This window comes from Engystomops pustulosus, chromosome 5 (assembly GCF_040894005.1).
Source record: "Engystomops pustulosus chromosome 5, aEngPut4.maternal, whole genome shotgun sequence".
Classification (NCBI taxonomy): domain Eukaryota; kingdom Metazoa; phylum Chordata; class Amphibia; order Anura; family Leptodactylidae; genus Engystomops; species Engystomops pustulosus.
The window spans coordinates 9,898,005-9,915,014 of record NC_092415.1 but is presented as its reverse complement, the minus strand read 5'-3'; the positions used below and the strand labels follow the sequence as shown (position 1 = coordinate 9,915,014).

General features: G+C 46.0%; 1 long non-coding RNA gene across 3 annotated transcripts; it reads left to right on the top strand.

The window, feature by feature from the left end:
- The first annotated feature begins 1,707 nt into the window (after positions 1-1,707).
- On the top strand, positions 1,708-16,699 carry LOC140133942 (uncharacterized). 3 transcript variants are annotated; one of them, XR_011855974.1, is made up of 4 exons: positions 1,708-1,969; positions 2,552-2,638; positions 16,163-16,271; positions 16,372-16,699. It is a non-coding gene; the product is annotated as an uncharacterized lncRNA (long non-coding RNA). The 3 variants fall into 3 exon arrangements; XR_011855973.1 differs by having other exon boundaries at positions 16,163-16,699; XR_011855975.1 differs by lacking the exon at positions 1,708-1,969 and adding an exon at positions 2,258-2,349 and having other exon boundaries at positions 16,163-16,699.
- The last annotated feature ends 311 nt before the right edge of the window (positions 16,700-17,010 follow it).

Sequence of the window (17,010 nt, the reverse complement as noted above, 5' to 3'; positions counted from 1 at the left end):
TGGTTGTCCAAGGTGGCGGCCATGCTGGCGGGCAGAAGTTCAGGTGTCTGTTGTTCCAGGGGGGGGGGGGTCAGTAGGGTAGATGGGCAGAGGGTGGGCAGCCAGAGTTAGGGCTGGGGGGGGTTAATGCAGCATCTGGAGTTCGGGGCAATGGGGTTATGAGGCATGAGTTCCAGGGGAGGGGGTGATGGGGGGCAGTGACCGGAGTTGCAGTGAGAGCGGCCGGAGTTCGGGCAGGCAAATTGCAGTAGTGGGCGGAGTTTTGGCGGGGGGGGGGTAGGGGTGCGATAGCGGGCTCGGGCGCAAGGGGGCTTGTGGTAGCGGGCCAGTTGCTTAGGGGAGGGGCGGGAGCGGGCAGGAAATCAGCCTCCTGCTGATCTACTATGCCCTGTGGATGCGCTGAACCAAAAAAAAAACTCACCACAGACTCCGCGTTCCTCTGGCTGATCACTGCAGCGCACACGGAGTAAGGTGCCCAGCGCTGGCAGCGTAATGACATCATTACGCTGCCAGTGCTGGGGCGCTTACCGTCCTGTGCGCTGCAGTGATCAGAGTGACAGAGCAGGAAGTGTCAGCATCAGCAACCTTCTCTGTCATGGCTGTTAGCAGTATCCGGGCACAGCTCCGATACTGCTAACAGCCATGACAACCAGGTGTGGACAGTGGTTGTCCGCATCTGGCAGTGGTTGGGAGGATGGGGCGCGTGCCAGCAGTGAGGGCTCTGCGTGCCCTCTCTGGCACCCGTGCCATAGGTTCGCCAACGCTGCACTATATCCTCTCTCCAGGATAAAGACCTTATCACTGTGTAGCTTGTAGAATAAGTCTCTAGACATTGCTGCTTCCCAGCAGGAAGTGCCTGTGTCTGAGCTGGCCCTGTATTGCAGTGGGGAGGGGCAGGAGGCAGAGAGCACTGTAGTGTGCAGACAGGTAAAAGCTATTCATGAGAGGAATCCGACCCAAATCAGAAGATTTACAGTTGTATCCAGGGGCAACCAAAATTGTGTACAGCAGGACTGAAAGAGATAGGTTGGAATTATATCTGTGAAATGCTGGATTTTTGTTAATAACAATGGAATTCATGGAAATACCCCTTTTAAGGGTGTGGTTACATGTACCGCATATGTAATGCCCCTGTACACTTTAATTCCGCTTTTAAACGGAATCTAAGCAGTTTGTATGACGACACCCTAAAAAAGATATAACAAGACCTCCTGTAGACTAAAAAACAGAGGAGCAAGGTTCTGGTTTTGTGATTGAGGGGGTCAATGTGGGGGTCAATGTGGTAAGGGGATGTTTCAAGATGTTATCCCCTTTACCGGCACAGTACCTTTATGTTACCTCGGCTTGATACATTGATACTAACAATTTTGTTATGATGAATTCTAAATATTTACTTATTGTTCACATTTTTGCCAAAAATTGCAGCTTTTCACAACTATTATCCAAATTTTAGCAACTCTCTGGGATATTGGTGTAACACTCAGACATGTTGCGTTACATGTAAACTCAATTCTTCTAATTAAAGAACCTTGAAGAGAAACCCCTTACTGTTTCATAAACTCAAGTATTTGACACATAATAGAAAGAAGAAATGAATTGAACCTTTAACTATCGACCTCCATGAAGCGTGAGCAATATGGAACAAAGCGGGAACAGAACGGAGAATAGGAAGTAGGGGGGGGGGGGCGTAATCCGACTGTAGAGAGGATGTCAGTAGTCTGTCGTCTTCCCACCTGACTTGAGACAGATACAACACTTCCACAGTCGCAGATGGAGTTAAGGTGGGGCTCCTCCTGCCCGCCGCAGCTCGGGAGACGACAAGCTGTTACTCTGTAACATCAACAATGGAAAATATTGTTATGACAATAAACTTCATGATTAGTCAATTAAGAAGAGGGTTGTTGTTTCTCGAGGAGGCAGCGTAATTATCTGTGATGCCGGAAGATTTCAAAGAACTGCGGCTCCGAAGGTAAATGGATCTTAATATAGTACAGCCGTTCACTGTTTTATATGCAAATTGCTACCTTTGCTTTGAAAATTTTACATTGTAATTGATCTGAAGATGCGGCTTAGATAGAAGAAAACCTTGATGAATTAAAATCAAGACGAAGGAGATAACGAGAGATATTAACCCCTACCGTATGGTGGACCCTCGTAATTATTGTGCTGCTTCACCTCTCAACATAATTGTTCCTCTAATCTAAATTATACCCATGATTTGTTATTACGTATTTTTGTACTTTTAGGCCAAATTTGAGGCTTGGAAAATAGAGCCAGAACTTTGAATAGTGGAACCAGGACATGGCCACTGCTGAATATGTGTGTCAATCTCCAGGAGCCATCCCAAGAGTAAGAGGTCCACTTGGGGTTGAGGCAGAGAGAAAGAAAGAAAGCATACTTATTCCTCTCTGGCTCCAGCACCTCCAGCATTTCCAATGGGGGGGGGGGGGCAAAGGACCCACTTTGATCATTGAGCGGCCTCCTTGGGCCACTGGACAACACTTCCGTTTACAGGGGGTTATTACTTCATTTGTTGTCCCTCTTATCTTAGGAGGACACTCATTGGCTGAAATTGGAGGAACGTCCAGCTGGCCACATGTTTGGAAAATGGAAGTACAGGAGTGTACGCCAAAGCATGGTAAGTAATGTGCCTATTTTCCCCACCCCAGCCATCTTGGGGTGTCTACAAAACCCTCTATCACCCCACAAGGAAAACCAGCGTTGTGAGAGTACTTTAAATGCCTTCAAGATATATCTGTTTCCCGGTGATCTGTCATTTGATGCAAATGTACTCCTTGGGGCATCTGAGGCTTGGCCAAATCTACTGTGCACCCCTTATCTATTTTTTACTCCCCTCTCCACCACACATAGTCTGCATCATCCTTTACATAATGAATTGTATCTCCTCTGGGACCGGTTTAACCATAAAGCAATTTAAGCAATTGCTTTGGGCCTCAGACTGAACTCATCAGAACCAGAGATGAGTGGAACCACCATTCGCATCCGGTTTCGGACTTGGCCGCCCAACCCAGACAAATTGCCGGAATGGCGACCGAGCACAAAATTGACGCCTTTAGCAACTAGCCAGGGCTAGTCGGGTCCGCTTATCTCTAATTAGAACAATGATTTAAGCAGAGATGAGCCACACATTAGAGGTCCTATAACTGGAAAATGGAAACACTCACTGTTAAAAGAGATAACAAAACGTCCAGATCTTACCAGTAATTCAGTTTTTTCGTCGCTACAAAGAAGAATATATATATACTGTGGGGAATTGCTCTGGTAGTTGACAGGTAGCAGTGCAAGAAGCAGTGACACACGCAGGTTTAAAAGTCCAACTTAAGTGTTTATTCACACTTGCAAAACAGAACACAAATTCAGCCTTGGCTTAGGCACATGCAAAAACATTATAAAAGTAATTCCTGCCCGGCTAGGCGCTGTCTAATACATTTTGAGGACCCTAGCTATCCGGGTACCAGGCTGCCTGGCACACGCTCTTGGCCAGCAGCAAGACAGGAGACCCTCAGTTACCTTTGCTGTGAGAATGCAATCTCACTTTCAGCTCTCCAGGTAGGGCCTCTCCTACTGCTTCTGGCCTGCAGACTAAATCAGACCCTAACGAGGCCTGTGACCTGCACCTGTGGGCTATACAAAAGCCCAGGACCGAAGCCCGGGTGGTGTAGGAGTCCCACTACCAGCCTACCCCTACCTCCATAATAAGCAGGCCCAGTACGGACATTACCAATGTGTCTGTGTTAGCTAGGCCAACACAGACAAAACAGACTATTCCTGCTTATCATGTCTGCATTAACCCTTGGGTTACTGCAGACAAACCCAGGGCTTTTACCACATGTATTTCATCTGCCTGTAGGACAGATAGCGGTTTTCCCACACAACACCTCTCACTTTCTCACATACCCTCCCCCTCAGTTCAGACCCACCGGGGCGAACTCCTGACATTAAGCAATGCGTTCGGGACAAGGCATCCGCATTGCCCTGTAGCTTCCCGGCTCTGTGCTCCACCATGAAACTGAAATTTTGGAGGGACAAGAACCACCTAGTGACCCTGGCATTCTTCTCCTTAGTTCTACTCATCCACGTGAGAGGAGAGTGGTCAGTTATGAGACGGAACTGTCGTCCCAGCAAGTAGTACCGTAGGGACTCTAATGCCCACTTTATCGCCAGACATTCCTTCTCTACGATACTGTAATTTTTTTCAGCTGGCGTGAGCTTCCTGCTCAGGTAAGTACTGGGGTGTTCCTCGCCATTCACCTCCTGAGACAGGACAGCTCCCAGTCCTACATCTGACGCATCCGTCTGCACAATAAACTCTCTCTTGAAGTTTGGCGCAATGAGGATGGGAGATCCACACAACGCAGACTTCAAGGCCTGAAAAGCACCTTCTGCTTGTTCATTCCACCGCACCATGACAGGCCTTTTACCCTTCAGCAGGTCTGTCAGGGGAGCGGACATGGTGGCAAAGTTTGGTATAAACCGTGTGTAGTACTCTACAATGCCCAGGAATGCCCTGACTTGCTTTGTGCTCACTGGTTGAGGCCAACCCTGTATAGCGTCAATCTTGTTGACCTGAGGTTTAATTATACCTCGACCGATCACATACCCCAAATAGTGTGTCTCCTCCATTCCCAGCGCACACTTCTTGGGGTTTGCAGTCAGGCCCGCTGCCCTTAGCGAGTTCACTACGGCCTGTACCTTGGCCAAGTGACTCGCCCAGTCTTGGCTGTAGATGATAATGTCATCTAGATAGGCGGAGGCGTATCTCCAATGTGGCTTTAACACTATGTCCATTAACCGTTGAAAGGTAGCGGGGGCCCCATGAAGCCCAAACGGTAATACAACATAGTGAAAAAGGCCCTCAGGGGTGATAAAGGCTGTCTTTTCCTTAGCCCTATCTGTCAGGGGTACCTGCCAATATCCTTTAGTTAGATCCAAGGTGGTGAAGTACCGAGCACCCCCTAGTCTCTCAATAAGCTCGTCCACCCGGGGCATGGGATAGGCATCAAACTTAGACACCTCATTCAATTTTCTAAAATCGTTGCAAAATCGCAACGTCCCATCCGGTTTGGGAATTAGAACAATTGGACTGGCCCACTCACTTTTGGACTCCTCAATAACCCCTAGCTTCAGCATCTTCTGAACTTCTTCTGATATGGCTTGTCTACGAGCTTCGGGGACTCGGTACGGCCTTAATCTTACCCTTACCCCTGGCTCAGTGACAATATCATGTTTAATTACAGATGTGTAGCCAGGCAACTCTGAGAACACATCTGTATTTCTTGCTACAAACTCTCGAGCCTCTCGCTGTTGCTCTTTGGTAAGGGTATCGGCTATTCGCACTTCTGCCTCCGGCACAGGCTTATCTGCAGCCTGTGAGGGTAGCGCAGGAGGTGGACTGGCCAGGACCATCTCTGTATGCAGACTCTCTGTCTTTCCAGGCCTTCAACAGATTTACATGATAATTCTGCTCGGGTTTTCTCCGTCCGGGCTGACGTATCCTGTAGTTCACCTCTCCTATTTTATCTATAACCTCATACGGTCCTTGCCATTTAGCGAGAAACTTACTTTCTACAGTGGGGACTAGCACCAACACACGATCACCGGGACTAAAGCTCCTTACTTTTGCTGACCTGTTATAAACCCGGCTTTGAGTTCTTTGTGCCTCCTCCATATGCTCTTTGACAATGGGCATGACGGCTGCCACCCTGTCCTGCATATCTGCGATATGGTCTATTACACTTTTGTGGGGGGTGGGCTCTTGTTCCCATGTCTCCTTGGCTATGTCCAGGAGACCCCTGGGATGTCTGCCATACACTAACTCAAACGGTGAGAACCCAGTAGAGGCTTGTGGGACCTCTCGGATGGCGAACATTAAATATGGCAATAGTACATCCCAGTCCTTCCCATCCTTGTTTACCACTTTTTTTAGCATACTCTTTAAAGTTTTGTTGAACCGTTCTACCAATCCATCCGTCTGAGGATGGTACACAGAGGTGCGTAACTGTTTAATATTAAAGAGCCGACATAGCTCCTTGGTGACTTTTGACATAAAAGGAGTCCCCTGATCTGTGAGGATCTCCTTGGGAAGTCCCACCCGACAGAACATGGCAAACAACTCTTTAGCAATTAGTTTCGCAGAGGTGTGCCGCAGTGGGATGGCCTCAGGATATCGGGTAGCATAGTCCATGACTACCAGGATATGCTGATGCCCCCGAGCAGATTTAACTAAAGGACCGACCAAATCCATGGCGACCCTTTCAAAGGGTACCTCAATAATGGGCAGAGGTACCAACGGACTTCGAAAGTGTACCATGGGAGCATGCAATTGACAATCAGGGCAAGTTTCACAATACCTTTTTACCCTATCATATACTCCTGGCCAGTAAAAACGCTGCAAGATGCGTTCCAGAGTTTTTGTGGTACCTAGGTGCCCTCCCATCACATGCTTATGTGCAAGGTCTAACACCATCTGACGATATGGCTGAGGCACCATTAACTGCTCCCGGGTTTCACCGTGGACCTTATCAATGCGGTACAACAACTCCTGATTTACCACCACACGAGGGAACAACTTATCCGCACCTGGGTGCTGAGGTACGCCATTAATTTCTACCACATTTTCTCTGGCGCGGACCAGAGTGGGGTCCTGGAGTTGGGCAGTACCAAAGTTGTCACGGGATACCTCCAAATCAGACAACTGCGGTCCTGTCACTACCTCCTCAGTTTCGCCTGCCATAACATCTAGGGGAAACATTACACTTCCATCTTCTGTGGCGGTCACCCCTATGGCAGGAACTCCAGAGTCTGGGTCATCAGGCTCGGCTTCAGAGATCTGACCAGACAACACAGGAGAACAACCCCCCAACTCTTGGTTTCCCCGCCATAGAGTCCAGAACATGGGGAAGTCCCGTCCCAAGATAAGGTCATGGGGCAAGTTCTTGACAACCGCTGCCTCATGTAGTGTCTCTCCACAAGAGGTCTGGAAGTTAATAACTGTGGTGGGGTAGTCCTTTACGTCCCCATGGATGCACAGGACTCCAATTGTGCGCCCTGTGACTGCCTTGGGGTCTGTGAGGGACCCATTAATCAAGGTCACCCGACTGCCTGAGTCCAGCAGGGCCAACGCTGAATGCCCTGCCACAGTCACCCGGCACAGGTGGCGCTCATCAGCAGAGTCGGGGCTAGTAGCTGTGTAGACAGGGGCAGCATATAGAGAAACCCTTCTGGCGGAACTGCAGTCCATGGGCTCTGAGGAATTGGGGCAATGGGCTGCAATATGACCTGGCTCATGGCAGGTCCAACAGGTGGGAGCCTCCCCCCTCCTCCTCCCCTGGGGTACTTCCCGGACATTGGGCGTTGTCCTGCCCCGGGAATTTGTGGGTGACAAGACCTTCCGTGCCTTAAGGCCTGTCTTGGTATAAGGGGCTTTCTTTGTTAGGGCCTGAGTGGCACAAAACCTCTCCACCAACCCCACCAGCGCATCGGCATCAGACGGGTCCCCGTGTCCCACCCATTGTTGGATCTCACCCGGCAAGGCCCTCAGGAAACGGTCCAAAACAACCTTCTCGACCATCTGGGCTGGGGTTGATGTCTCCGGCTGAAGCCACTTGCGGACCAAGTGAACAAGTTGGTGCATCTGCCCCCTCGGTGGTAGCGCCTCCTGGTATCTCCAGCTATTCACTCTTTGAGCGCGTAGATGCTGATCCACTCCTAGTCGGGCCAAGATCTCTGCCTTTACCTTGGAGTAGTCCCGGGCATACTCCTCGCTCAGGTCGTAGTATGCCTGCTGGGGATCAGCGACGAGGAAGGGGGCCAACACCTCTGCCCAGTGTTGCTGTGGCAACCTCTCTCGGGTGGCCACCCTCTCAAAGCCTGTCAGATAGGCCTCCACATCATCCTCGGCGGTCATCTTGGTCATAGCTTTGCGGACCTCTTTCCTGGCGTCCTTCACCGTCATTGCTGGGACAGTCCTTTGCTGAGCAGCGGTCAGGGCTGTTATCTGCTGGAGCAGCAATCTGTTTGTCTCTTGCTGCTGCACGTTGGACTGGACAAGCTGCTTGATTAACTCCTCCATGGCTGTGGCTTGCAGCTTCAGTGCTGTCAACTTCCAGGACATGCACTAGTGTATACTTCACTGCACTTTGCCCGCTCCAATCCACCATATGTGGGGAATTGCTCTGGTAGTTGACAGGTAGCAGTGCAGGAAGCAGTGACACACGCAGGTTTAAAAGTCCAACTTAAGTGTTTATTCACACTTGCAAAACAGAACACAAATTCAACCTTGGCTTAGGCACATGCAAAAACATTATAAAAGTAATTCCTGCCCGGCTAGGCGCTGTCTAATACATTTGGAGGACCCTAGCTATCCGGGTACCAGGCTGCCTGGCACACGCTCTTGGCCAGCAGTAAGACAGGAGACCCTCAGTTACCTTTGCTGTGAGAATGCAATCTCCCTTTCAGCTCTCTAGGTAGTGCTTCTCCTACTGCTTCTGGCCTGCAGACTAAATCAGACCCTAACGAGGCCTGTGACCTGCACCTGTGGGCTATACAAAAGCCCAGGACTGAAGCCCGGGTGGAGTAGGAGTCCCACTACCAGCCTACCCCTACTCCATAATAAGCAGGCCCAGTACGGACATTACAAATGTGTCTGTGTTAGCTAGGCCAACATGGACCAAACAGACTACTCCTGCTTATCATGTCTGCATTAACCCTTGGGTTACTGCAGACAAACCCAGGGCTTTTACCACCAGCATTTCATCTGCCTGTAGGACAGATAGCGGTTTTCCCACACAACACCTCTCACTTTCTCACAATATATATATATATATAGCCTCATATTAATAAACACATAATTAAATAAAAAGTTAAATGAATTTAATTTAAAATTAAATTAAATCAAATTTAAGATTACCCCCCCCCCTACCGATAAAAAAACGGTAACATAACCTCTCCTTGGCTCAGCCATCCCTGATTATTACTAGTAACACAAGATACGGAAAACATAATGGGAAAATATTATAACCCTCAACCTTGATCCAAACCTCCTATTTTATTTGAAATATGGAATGGTTTTCATGACTCTGGTAATATATTGGGGCTCATTTACTAAGGGTCCAAAAGCCGCACTTTCGCCAGATTTACGCCGAATTGCCCCGGATTTTTGGCGCACGCAATCGGATTGTGGCGCCGGCTTTTACGCAACAGAAATGGGGGGGCATGGCAACAGAAATGGGGGGGCGTGGCCGTCGGACAACCCGACGGATTCGGAAAACGTCGGAATTTAAAAAAAAGATTTGTGTCGCAAGATCAGCACTTACATGCACCGGGAAGAAGAAGGTGAACTTCGGCGGACCTTGGCGCAGCAGCGACACCTGCTTTGTGAATCCCTGCAGACCCGAATCCTCGGGATCGCGACTGAATCGGGAAAGTAAATGTGCCCCATTATCTCTAAAGTTATAACCTCTATAGCTTGACACTTCCACACAAAAGGCAGGATATCCTATTCATCTCTTCAAAATGTCCATTCATGATATCATCAAAAGGTTTCCGAGGAGGGCGATTTGATTAACCAGGAGAATATCGACTAAATACTTTGTATCACCCAATAACATCAGAGATAATTTCATATCCAAAGAAATATTTGGTTTTAAGCAAATCAGTCTCGACGTCTGTCCATTATATATGTAGTTTGGTGCACCTCCATGCTAAATGTGTCACCACCATGCAATCTGCACTTCGGGCAAGCGGATGAGCTTAGCCGCCCTATTTTATGTAGAAGTTCTGGCCATCATATAGAAATCTACCATCCAAATAAATTATGGATAAACCATGGACATTACTCATAGACCTGGCATTGTGACTTTGATAATCTTCTTATATTTGTTGGTCATGGTCTCCTTCCTTCTAAAGCCAACTTTTAAAATATGTAATGGAGCCCGATGGGCTTTGGTTGGTGTTTTCAGAGCCTTTTAGTCTGACAAACTGTTACAATAAGCAGAAGATGTCTCCCCTGTCCTGCTCATTGTAACAACCAGTGAAAAGACAACAATTGGGCATGTGAAATACCTCCAAGAGTCAGGGCAAGAGCAGGATAAGTCAGAGCCCCTAATGGGGTTACAATTCCAAGAACCTTGTGTGCAGCATTAGATACTATAGAAGAAAGAAAGTCATCCTTCTGGTTGTGGAAACATACCAGGACTGAAATTATGAAGTGTCCTACACAATGCTGCATTTAAATATGGGATTATTTGGGAATTGCCAACACCCATTAATACAGTAATAATCTGTATCTGCAATCAATATAGTGTTAAATAAGTTTCCCATGTGACTTTACTGCCATAATAACAAACCCTGAATATTCATTGACTGATTCTGTATTCCTGATACTTACATTTTTGCTGCCTGCAGAATCTCTGTGATTCTTTGTTAACATGTGATGAATAGGAGTAGCTGCAGCAGGAGATTATGAATCATCCTGCTCCCTCCCTCTCTTCCTGTCTTTGTCAGTAAGGACAGACAATGAAGAGAGAGACACAGTGGGAGACGCCATGAGAACAGGCTGGAGCAGGGAGAGTGAGTAAGCTGTGTATATATACAGAGGACAGCAGGGTGAGAACACGGAAAGCCTGAAGCTCTCAAAGGAGGCAAAGACACATATACATGCAGAGACGTTTCTAATGGAAGAGGTGATTGAAAAGTGGCCAACCCCCTTAAGGTACCTTAAAGTATGTGTTCATTTAAAGTAAAAGCCAGATTGTGTGCAATGTACACCTTAACCATAGAAAACTATAATCATGACATATTGAGGGAGTCTATCTGGCTGGCGGTCTTCTTTTATTTTAATTTGTGTTTATACCTTATTTAGATGATGTTTACACCTATTATTATACTTCCAATGCATTCATCAGGTTTCCATCAGTAGCCTATAAAATGGAATTTATAAATAATTGGAAATGGGCTTTAGTATAAAGTCAAAATGTGTCACTACCTTCTTCCTCTTCTCCAAAGCCTCTTCTTCTTTTGCAGTTAAGTTCTGTTAACATCTGCATCAGAGGCTCCAATAGAAGCTTCTGTCTCAAAAAACCTCCCAAGGAGAGGTTCAACATGCAATTTTTTTTTTTTTTTTTTTTTACCATCGAAACGAGATATATGGTTAAGGAATCCAACATACCCCATTATAAGTTACTTGAGTCCATCGAATACCATTGGTGTACTTTGTTTGGCTGGTCTAGCCATGGTACTCAACAGGGACCACAATGTAGAGACCAATGCAGTGGCTCAGTTATCTGCCATACAAGACTTGAGTTTTTGATTCAACAACATGCTCCATGGTCTTTCTTTATCTCTTGTACTCTTCCAGTGTAGCTATAGGAAATTAGATTGGCGATGGCTTCCGACACTGGCTTGAGCAAATGATCATCCCAAAAACAGAAAGTAGGGGGGGGGGGACTATCGTATTGGGATTTGCACATTTTTGACAGGTATTTAACATGGGTTTGCGCTGGGATTGTGTAGCACGCTTTCGGACTGTGTCGCAGCTGCACTGGCTTTTATGCAACAGAAATCGGGGGGCGGGCCGTCGGACGATCGGACTGATTCGGACTGAGCGGGGGATTTAAGATTGCACTTTCATCGGAAACAAGTAGGTGAACTCCGGGGACCTGAGCTGGGAAGCGACACATGCAGGATATCGGGCGCACAATCATAGTAAATCGCAGCGCAATGTATTATCGTCGGACAATGCACTTTCTCTGAGCTACAGCGGACGGGTAATTAAATGTGCCCCAATGAGTGGCCTCCATGGACCAGAGGACAACACTGAAAATGAGGTCACTAGGGTTTTTCTTATTCCTTGAAACTTTTCAAGTGTTTTCCAGTATGACACTCGCATCATCTGATTGGTTTCCCTGCCTTTGCACTCTAGGGTTGGGCTACAACTTCTACTTCTTTAGTCCCAACAGCCAGGACCAATAGTCCATGTATAAAACTGAAAAAAAACAGGTCCAATAAACAGTGTAACAAGGGTTTATAAGATCATCGTGGTATCATGATCAATTTGTTTCTGTGGTTGAGAAGTAAGAGGTCTTCTTACGGAGAGTGTCAATTAAGGCCGACCCTAGTCAAAATCCTCTCACTAAACTAGTTCCCTACACTGTACTGCAGAGACCGAACCAGGTGGAAACAGCTCTGTCTACAGTTGGGAATCTGTTACTTCTAGAGTAGATATACTGGTTGGTTTTAATCCCTCATCATGACATGATGGTTTGCTTGATGTCAATGGAGCTGCCTTACTTATTTGAATATTTTCCCAATTTTTTTCTGGCACCGCATGCCCTTACTCCAGTCATGAGTCATGAAATGCATTGACTAGCCTGTCCATGTCATAGCAATGTTGGATGTTATCATTATGATCTAATAAAGTTGTACATTGTTTATCGGAGCTGGACCTGGATTTTTTCATAGTGTGACTTACCCCTGCAAGCGCAGTGGCCAATGCTCCGAGTGTTCAAGAGGCAGAGGTAAGGTGAGAGGGAATGAACCCCTTTTGTTGTCCATGTATAACACTGCAGAATATATTTAAAACAAAAAAACAAAAACAGTCGGCACTTCTTCAGTGTGATCCATTCATTTTGAAAATTTAAAGTAAAGTCCTTGAAAACCAAGATAACATATTAGCACACATATTAGTTAGGCCTATGCATCTATGATTGGTTGTAGGATCAGAAACTTGTCTGATGTTGGTGGTGACTCGCTGCTAATATTTTATGTTGGTTTTTAGGGATTTTACTTTAATTTTTCAAAATAAAATGCACTGTTTTATTTCTTTGCTATATGGAGCCTTCCAAGGCCGTGCACTCCTACAAGTGAGCTGAGCTTCATTTATATATAATGGGGCTCATTTACTCGATTCTGTTGGGTTTCCTGAATATTTCCTTTTTGTGCCGAATTGCCCCAGATTTTTTGGCGCACGTGATTGGATTGTGGCGCATCGGTGCCGGCTTGCATATGACAGAAATCGAGGGGCGGCCCATCGGACAACCTGACGGATTCGGACAAACTGCGGAATTTAAAAACGAAATTGTGTCGCAAGATCAAACACTTACATGCACCAGGAAGAAGAAGGTGAACTCCGGCGGATCTCAATGGGGAAGCGACACATGCAGGAAATTGGATGCACAACCTTACTGAATCGTGGCAGACCCGAATCCTCATCAGACAACGCACCGCGGGATCGCTACAGGACCAGGTAAGTAAATCTGCCACAATATATTTGCCCCATTTTTTACATTAGTAGCTAATTCAGATAAGGCCTTTGGTCTAAAATTATGTACATACTTAGACACATTTACTTACTTGGTCCAGTCCCGATCCTGCGGCGCGTTGTCCGACGAGGATTTGGGTCTGCCGGGATTCACTAAGGTCGTGCGCCCGATATCCAGCAGGTGTCGCTGCTGCGCTGAGGTCCGCCGGAGTTCACCTTCTTCATCCCGGTGCATGTAAGTGCGTGATCTTGCGACACAAATTCTTTTTTAAATTCCGCCTTTTTTTTTTCCGAATCCGTCGGGTGGTCCGATGGCCACGCTCCTGTGAAAGCCAGCGCCGATGCAACACAATCCGATCGCGTGCGGCGTTCGAAAATTAGTAAATGAGCCCCATTATTTTTTTTCTCTAGGTTTCATTATAAGAAATTTGGTGGAAATATATAGTCTGTTTTTTTATATTCTCATGAACAGAACTTTTTTTTGCATTGAACTTTGCTATTTGCGGTTCCACCACCCGATTGTGACACCATTCATTATGCAAGTCCATGTTGTTCTCACCTATGTTTTATGGATGTCAACTCCTGTGTGATTTTTTTTCCCCCAGAATCTTATTAAAAAATAATCAGCGCTGACATGTATTGTAAAGGTTATTCTTAGAATAATCAGGTCTTTACATGCTGGTGGCCACCCGAAGTGTAGGAACAAATCTCTGCATAATTCCGCAGATACGAATAACTCACGAAAATCCATAGACTGAATTAAATTCCTATTTATTTATGCATGAATTGATTTCTATGGCATTCACAGCCCGGGCTAATAATGGGACACTACATTAGTAAAGCCTCCGCATGAAATGAGCATGTTACATTACACTAATGGAAAAATCTGGATAACCAGATTGATAGACATGTGGATATTAAGATGGATGGATGATAGCAGCAACATCCCCTTTATATATGTTCCTAAACAGCCACCAGACTGTGAATGAGGCCATCTGCCGAATAGGGGTGTAAATGAAAGAGGTGCAGAGAGTTGCAGAAAATGTTCCCATGTGTAGAGATCATGGATGAGTGGACCAGCTTGAGTTTGGGTTTGGCTGAACCCAAACCTGAAAGTTAGGTCTGTGTTCCAGTCAGATCGGCACTAGCACACTCGCCCCCGCAGGTGTTACCGGGTGGGCACAGATTGTGGTTGGACACCGATTGTGGGTGCATAAATGCCATTGACCTGCCAAGACCACTAATTTTATGAGGATCGGCGCTCTACACAATGTCATCATGGAGCGACAGCATTGAGATGATGGTTACCAGCAGGAAGGGTAGAGCCAAACACTGAACCCAAACTTCTGAGCATTTCTGAGCGGTTCAGGTCTGGTATAAGTGATGAGTTATAATTAGAAGGTCTGATAGAGATATGGAATTGGGTTCCAGAGACTGCTCATTACACCTTCATATTACATTACATTACATTAGTACTGTACTGTGCCCATATATACAGGATAGGAGTAGTAGTACTGTACTGTGCCCATATATAGAGGATAGGAGTAGTAGTGCAGTGCTGTGCCCATATATACAGGATTGGAGTAGAAGTACTGTGATGTGCCCATATATACAGGATAGGAGTAGTAGTGCAGTGCTGTGCCCATATATACAGGATAGGAGTAGTAGTACTGTGCTGTGCTCATATATACAGGATAGGGATAGTAGTACTGTGATGTGTACATATATACAGGATAAGAGTATTAGTACTGTACTGTGCCCATATATAGAGGATAGGAGTAGTAGTGCAGTGCTGTGCCCATATATACAGGATAGGAGTAGTAGTACAGTGCTGTGCCCATATATACAGGATAGGAGTAGTAGTACTGTGCTGTGCCCATATATACAGGATAGGAGTAGTAGTACTGTGATGTGTACATATATACAGGATAAGAGTATTAGTACTGTACTGTGCCCATATATAGAGGATAGGAGTAGTAGTGCAGTGCTGTGCCCATATATACAGGATAGGAGTAGTAGTACAGTGCTGTGCCCATATATACAGGATAGGAGTAGTAGTACTGTGCTGTGCCCATATATACAGGATAGGAGTAGTAGTACTGTGCTGTGCCTATATATACAGGATAGGAGTAGTAGTACTGTGCTGTGCCCATATATACAGGATAGGAGTAGTAGTACTGTGCTGTGCCCATATATACAGGATAGGAGTAGTAGTACTGTGCTGTGCCCATATATACAGGATAGGAGTAGTAGTACTGTGCTGTGCCCATATATACAGGATAGGAGTAGTAGTACTGTGCTGTGCCCATATATACAGGATAGGAGTAGTAGTACTGTGCTGTGCCCATACATACAGGATAGGAGTGGTAGTACTGTGCTGTGCCCATATACACAGGATAGGAGTAGTAGTACTGTGCTTTGCCCATATATACAGAATAGGAGTAGTAGTGCGGTGCTGTGCCCACATATACAGGATAGGAGTAGTAGTACGGTGCTGTGCCCATATATACAGGATAGGAGTAGTAGTACTGTGCTTTGCCCATATACTGTATACAGGATAGGAGTAATAGCACTGTGCTGTGCCCATATATACAGGATAGGAGTAGTAGTACTGTGCTTTGCCCATATACTGTATACAGGATAGGAGTAGTAGCACTGTGCTGTGCCCATACATACAGGATAGGAGTGGTAGTACTGTGTTGTACCGGCATGGAATGCACATAGAGTTGTATTTGGGGGTAATGGGCCTGGTGCAGTTGCATCCTATGCCATATGATCTTTGTACTCACTCTATATGTAGCTATAATTTGAAAGACTTTTATTGTATAGTAAATATTTAGCGATATGTACTGATTCAACTTTCTCCCTCACCCTTTTTTTCAGCACCAAAAGAAAACAAGGTAAAACTAGGCCAAATCAGGTATAAAGAAAGCAATCAACATGGAAAATAAAGGCCCATCTTCCCGAGGACAGAAATGATGCGTCGGCACCGGTAATGTTTGGAACTGTGGAATAAACATCCCGTAATCATTTCTAAATGTATCCGAGCCCATATTTATTCATCCCATTTTTTTCCCCCTCTGTTTATACAGAAGCTCCCAGTATATTCCTATTCCAGATACTGATTACAGTCATCATCATGTTCCCCCAGTCCGGTAATTTACCCGGCGAGTGAATCCGCCGACCATCAAGGACTGGACGGGAGCAGATGAAAATCATCCTCAAGTATCGCAAGATGGATAAGGCCCAATAACTGTCAGTGGTTTTTAGTGATCACGGTTATTTATGACTGTTATCTTAGAATACATTAGCATAAGTATTAAATGTTCTAGCAGATGATTTCCAATATTCTATTTTACGGAATGATAGCGCAACCGCTCTCTCTCACCGGCGAGCGGGTGACCCTGAATGGAATCAAAACTAATGAAAATGTTTTAAAATGATTTTTCGTCTCCTCCAATTGAAGGCTCATAAATTGAAGTATGGTTTATTAGATCGTCTCAAGTGAGTAATACATGAATAACCAATTTTAGTCCCTCTTTATATTCGCCGGAAGATAAAAATTGACGCGCTCGCCGGAATGCATTAGAACAGACAATAATAATACAATGGCATTTTGGGAAAGATCCCGGGTTTGGACGGCGGAATTCGTGTATTAATAAATCTGAGCCGCAAGGTTGTCGGTGTCAAGGTCCTCAGGCCGGATTTGATGGGGTTTTTTTTAGTTTTTT